The sequence below is a fragment of the Ranitomeya imitator genome, chromosome 1, assembly GCF_032444005.1.
Source record: "Ranitomeya imitator isolate aRanImi1 chromosome 1, aRanImi1.pri, whole genome shotgun sequence".
Lineage (NCBI taxonomy): Eukaryota > Metazoa > Chordata > Amphibia > Anura > Dendrobatidae > Ranitomeya > Ranitomeya imitator.
The window spans coordinates 984,696,714-984,703,759 of NC_091282.1; positions in this window are offsets into that span (position 1 = coordinate 984,696,714).

A 7,046-nucleotide genomic window follows, 5' to 3' on the forward strand; every position below is an offset into this window, starting at 1 on the left:
TATTAAGATGAAATTTTGTTTCTGACCAAATACTTATTTTCCACCATAATATGCAAATAAAATGTTAAAAAATCAGACAATGTGATTTTCTGGATTTTTTTTTTCTCAGTTTGTCTCCCATAGTTGAGGTCTACCTATGATGTAAATTACAGACGCCTCTCATCTTTTTAAGTGGTGGAACTTGCACTATTGCTGACTGACTAAATACTTTTTTGCCCCACTGTATATACTCTGTGTGTATGTATGTGTGTGTGTATATATGTATATATGTATGTATATATATATATATATATATATATATATATATATATATATATATATATATATATATATATTGTGACAAAACACTCTGGGATCGCCTTTGCTGGGGTCAAAGGACACGTGGTTTGTGCATTGAATCTGAGGCGTACAGCAGGTTTCTGAGCAGGCTGACCTCAGGTCAGATTTATTAACGTGAAAGCAACACAAAAAACAAAACATAAAAATAAACCCTAGCCTGTCCGGCACTAACTAAACAAATACGTTGCTATCTCAACAACTGGGGGGGCTTCTCCCACCCAGCTAACATCATACAGATCTTGAGCAGAGCTCTTCACTCACGTTTGTCTCACACAGGCAGGCAATCTGTGTGCCCCAGGCAGACACTGGAAACACCCAGCTGGTCATCTTTTATTCCTGCAATCATTAACCCATTAGCACCCTGAAGATACTGAGTGGCCTAATTCACATAGGACAAACACCTGGGCGAGATATACCTGCCTCCATCTACCACACCAGCATGAGTCTTACATATCCCCCCCCCCTTGCTCAGACCACTCCGGTCGAGCAAGAACACTTTTGAAACCGTGCACTCGGGATAGGGCATCGGCGTTCCCCATCTGCACCCCAGGTCGGTGCTCCACCGTAAAAGAGTAAGCCTGCAGGGCAAGGAACCACCTGGTTACCCGACTATTACGGTCCTTGTGGAGGTGCATCCACTTGAGAGGGGCATGGTCTGTGACCAGCCTAAACTTCCTACCAGCCAGGTAATACTTGAGGGAGTCGAGAGCCCATTTAATGGCAAGGCACTCTTTTTCAACCACGGCATACCTCTGCTCATGTACATTCAGTTTCCGACTGAGATAGAGGACCGGGTGTTCGACTCCGTCCCTCACCTGGGAAAGTACAGCTCCGACACCAGTATCAGAGGCATCAGTTTGTACCACAAACTCGCTGCTGAAATCAGGAGTCACTAGTACGGGCTGAGAGCACAAAGCCCGTTTCAGGCTGTGGAAGGCCTCTTCAGCAGCTGAGGTCCATTTTACCATGACGGAACCCTTCCCCTTGGTAAGATCCGTCAAGGGAGTAGCCATGGCTGCAAAATTGGGTATGAACCGGCGATAATAGCCGGCAATCCCCAGGAAAGCCTGCACTTGTTTCTTGTTCACTGGTTGTGGCCAGCCCTGAATTGCCTGTATTTTGTCGATCTGGGGTTTAACCACTCCTCGGCCAATCACGTAGCCCAAGTATCGGGCTTCTTCAAGCCCGATGTGGCATTTCTTGGGGTTTGCCGTTAAACCTGCATCTCGCAGGTCATCAATCACGGCTTGTACCTTCTGGAGATGAGTTTCCCAGTCCATGCTGTAAATTACGATGTCATCCAGGTAGGCAGAAGCGTACTGTCTGTGAGGCCTCAAGACTCGATCCATCAATCTCTGGAACGTTGCGGGAGCTCCGTGAAGTCCAAACGGCATATAGACATACTGGAACAGACCTTCCGGTGTAGCAAATGCCGTCTTCTCTCTGGCCGCCTCGGCCAGAGGAATCTGCCAGTACCCCTTTGTTAAATCCAGGGTCGTAATGTATCGGGCTTTACCAAGCCGGTCGATCAACTCATCGACCCGGGGCATAGGGTACGCATCAAATTTAGAAACTGCATTCAGTTTCCTAAAGTCATTACAAAACCGGATGGAGCCATCCGGTTTAGGTATCAACACAATTGGACTGGACCAGGCGCTGTGTGACTCCTCAATGACTCCTAAGTCCAACATTGCCATCACTTCCCGGGAGATGGCTTCACGGCGGGCTTCCGGAATCCGGTAGGGCTTCACATGAACAGTGACGCCAGGCTCTGTGACAATCTCATGTTTCACCAACTTCGTCCGGCCAGGTTTTTCGGAGAAAAACTGTCGGTTCTGTAACAAAAATTGCTTAACCTCAGATTTTTGTCGTTCTGAGAGAGTCTCAGCAACCTGCACCTCTGGTACAGTAGGTGAACAAACCGGACGGGGCAGATCCGCCGTTAGGGCAGAGCGGTCTTTCCAGGATTTTATCAGATTCACATGATAAATCTGTTCCGGTTTTCTCTTACCCGGCTGGTACACTTTATAGTTCACTTCACCAACTCTTTCTCGGACCTCAAATGGGCCCTGCCATTTCGCCAGGAATTTACTATCCACCGTAGGGATTAGGACCAACACCCTATCGCCGGGTGCAAATGTACGGACCTTAGCGCCTCTATCATAACTTTGCCTCTGGGCTCCCTGGGCCTGTAACATATGGTCCCTAACAATGGGCATGACAGCGGCAATACGATCCTGCATTTGTGTTACATGGTCGATCACCGTTTTAAAGGGAGTGACTTGACCTTCCCAGGTTTCTTTTGCGACGTCCAGCAGTCCCCGGGGACGACGGGCGTACAACAGTTCGAAAGGCGAAAATCCTGTGGAAGACTGGGGAACTTCCCTAATGGCAAACAGCAAATAGGGTAACAAGTAATCCCAGTTCTTCCCATCTTTGTCTATCGCCTTCCGGAGCATCTGTTTTAAGGTTTTGTTGAAGCGCTCAACCAGGCCATCTGTTTGAGGGTGATAGACAGACGTACGCAACGGGTCTATTTGTAAGAGCCTGCAGAGCTCCTTCACTACCCTCGACATAAAGGGAGTCCCCTGGTCGGTGAGTATCTGTTTTGGAATTCCCACCCGACTAAACACTTGTACCAATTCCTTGGCGATCGTCTTGGTAGCTGTGTTACGCAAAGGGACGGCTTCCGGGTAACGAGTGGCATAGTCCACGATGACGAGGATATGTTGGTGCCCACGTGCGGATCGGGGAAGGGGCCCAACCAAATCCATCCCAATTCTCTCAAAAGGGACCCCGATGATAGGAAGGGGTACCAAAGGGCTACGGAACTGAGATTTAGGGGCCGCGATTTGGCACTCTGGACAGGACTCACAATAGTTATGCACATCACAATGTATTCCAGGCCACACAAAACAATGCAATATCCTTTCTGTGGTTTTCTGTACCCCCAGATGTCCCCCCATTATATGTCCGTGGGCCAAATCCAGTACCTTCCGCCGATATGGTTTGGGTACAACTAACCGTTGCACTGTGTCTTCCCCTTTTTTTTCTACCTGGTAGAGCAAATCATTTTCAAGAACCATATACGGGTACGCTAGCCTAGTGTCAGGTTCTACGGGTACCCCATCTATCATTTTTACATTTTTCCTAGCCGGAGTCAGGGTAGCATCTTTCATTTGCTCGCTGTGGAAGTCATCCACCTGGACTCCCAAATCTGGCAGGCAGGGTGCCGGATGGCTGTCTGCCTCCGCCTCTCGCTGAGGTTCCTCAGTTTCCTCTGTTTCCCCCGCCATGACGGAGAAGGGGTACTGAAGGTTAGATTCACTAACCTCCCCAGCAACATCTTCCTGTGGGGTCTCCTCTAGGGACTCGGGACCTCCAGATGGCATGGGAGAAGATTCACGGGTACAGCTACCGTGAAGGAGTAACTGATTCTCCCACAACTGCCAGAAATAGGGAAAATCCCTGCCCAGGATTACATCATGTAACAATGCGGGAACGAGTCCCACTTTGTGCTGCACTGACCCATAGGGAGTAGAAATCCATATGACCGCTGTTAAGTACGAGCGGGTGTCACCATGCACACACGTCACAGAAAACTTGTCAGACGGACCAGACGGAAGTGCCACCAGACTAGCTTTCACCAGAGTCACCACACTTCCAGAGTCTAGTAATGCCACAACATTTTTCCCATCAACAGATAATTCACACAGGTGTTTCACTGTATCATTTTGACCCGCATTCACACTCACTAGCTGTGTAACCAAAGACATGCGTTTTCTAGAGTCTATAACGTCGCACTGCATGGGTTCAGCGGTAACAGGACAGTTCGCAGAAACATGACCCTTCTCATGGCAGCGGAAACACCTAACAGGTCCCCTACTGAGACCACCGTCCAATACTCTTGGTCTCGGAGTGCGAGCAGTCCCGGACTCCTCCCCCACAGTTTTAAGCGATTTTCCTTCACCCGTGGTCCCTGGAACAGTCTTACCGTTTCCACGAGGAGGAGGCACAGTCCGGGGTTTGGCGGTGTCGTCGGGAAGTCCTTCTGCCACGGAATAACGCTCGACCAACTCCACAAGTTGATCCGCTGTCGTGGGATTTCCTTGGCTTACCCACCTTTTCAGCGCTGGGGGTAGTACTCTCAGGTACTTGTCCAGGACAACCCGCTGGATTATTTCGGGTATTGTCAGTACCTCGGGTTGCAGCCATTTCTTTGTCAAGTAGATCAGGTCGAACATCTGAGACCGCGCTGGTTCATCTTGCTGGTATGTCCACTGATGTACCCTCTGTGCACGGACAGCCGTCGTCACACCCAGCCGGGCCAGGATCTCAGCTTTCAGCTTCTCAAAGTCCTGAGCGACCTCCGGGTCCAAATCATGGTAAGCTTTTTGGGCCTCGCCGGAGAGAAACGGGGCAATCAAATCGGCCCATCGTGCCTTCGGCCACTTCTCTCTCAATGCCGTCCGCTCAAAAGTTGTCAGATATGCCTCGACGTCATCTTCTGCAGTCAGCTTTTGCCAGTATCGACTCACATGGATCCTTCTGGACTCTGCTTCCGGGTCAGCGTCAGGCATGCTCACCAGGCGCTGCGCCACCTGTTGGAGAAGTTGGTGGTCTGCAACAGTCATGTTCAGTAACTCCTTCAGCTGTGCGGCCATCAAGCGATTAGCTTCGTGCTGTGCGGCAGTGGCCTGCTGCTGTACGGCAGTGGACTGTACTAAGGCTTTCACCACGTCTTCCATGCTGTCGCCTGTGCCACGGTATGCCCGCGTTCTCCACCACAATGTGACAAAACACTCTGGGATCGCCTTTGCTGGGGTCAAAGGACACGTGGTTTGTGCATTGAATCTGAGGCGTACAGCAGGTTTCTGAGCAGGCTGACCTCAGGTCAGATTTATTAACGTGAAAGCAACACAAAAAACAAAACATAAAAATAAACCCTAGCCTGTCCGGCACTAACTAAACAAATACGTTGCTATCTCAACAACTGGGGGGGCTTCTCCCACCCAGCTAACATCATACAGATCTTGAGCAGAGCTCTTCACTCACGTTTGTCTCACACAGGCAGGCAATCTGTGTGCCCCAGGCAGACACTGGAAACACCCAGCTGGTCATCTTTTATTCCTGCAATCATTAACCCATTAGCACCCTGAAGATACTGAGTGGCCTAATTCACATAGGACAAACACCTGGGCGAGATATACCTGCCTCCATCTACCACACCAGCATGAGTCTTACAATATATATATATATATATATATATATATATATATATATATATACCATATTTTTCGGATTATAAGATGCTCCGTATTATAAGAGAAACCCCAAATTTTGAGGAGAAAAATATGAAAAAAGGTTTTTTTTTTTTAAATAAAATGGTGCTTCTTATAATCTATGCATCTTATTGCTTACCGGGGGTGGTGGCTGCTGTGAAGCGGGGTCCCAGGGTTGCTGCTGGAGGAGGCAGGTGTGGGGTGATGCAGGCCACAGGCTGGGATGAGGGGGTGTTCCAATGTGCGATGTGCTGCTGCAGGTGTCCGGTGCTGCTTCCAGCGGTCTCTGGTGATGCTGCAGGGGTCTCTGGTGCTGCTTCCAGGGTCTCTGATGCTGCTTCAGGGTTCTCTGTTGCCGGTGTCTCCCGTGCCTCTGCGGGCATCTCCGTTGCTACGGGGGGCTGGCACATGATGAAGCTGGTTAGCATGAAATTAAACAGATACAATGTAAGCAAGGAAAAGAAATGGGTTTTTCTTACATTTATTTGGTTTGCTTCAAAACGCAATTAATATCAGTGACATTAAAAATGTACTTGCACAGATGGTGTACGTGTTGCAGGATAATATGCAGATAAGAAATTGTAAAAAGTACTTGAAAATGTTAAATAAAAATATTGAGATACAAGAACTTAATGATACAGAGGCGATTCCCGTCATGAGCACTGAGAGCAAAATTCATGCGGATGAAACTGATGGCAATATTAAAAAAAGTCTCCATTTTCTCAAGGTTTTTTAAAAATTGATGCAAAAATATTGGCACGAGAGGAGAGTAACCAACAGATTTGTGGAGATATTAATGAAATGTTCTGCCCTCCAGTCATTTGTGTATTGGAATCGAATTATGCAACTATTCCACTGTGGAGCGGAATCATGTTAAACTGCATAAGCAAGGGTCAGACCAGAGCTACCAATTCTGTAGTGGAAAACTGGTTTCTTGTCGTAAAAAAAACGTTCTAAATGATGTTACACAGGAGGCCAGGTGACTTTTTGCAACAAATGCATATATTTCTAATTGGAAAAATGCATGAAATTGGACTTAATGTTTTACAAACAAAGGTGATTACAGAAACCCTTTTAGAAAATAAAAAAACACAATCTGCGACTCCAGAAATTAGGACTGAAGTTTTGATAGAACAAAACATGCAATTGGTTGAGCCACTTTGTAAAAAAGAAATGTGGCAAAAAAGGAAAGAAGAAAAAAATACTCCAAAAGCAAAGTATTACAACCCCCCAACTCCACAAAAAAAGTGCAATTAAATCAATTTGTCCACCCTGGTCAGGGAAACGGAAGACCTGGTAGAACAAAAGTTATTTTACAAAATACGTGTACAATTGACAATATCCTTTATGTTGCCCATTTGGCAATGAAGACAAATGATTGGTTACTCAAAGCTTGAAGGATCAAGAGATATCAGTATTAAGTTG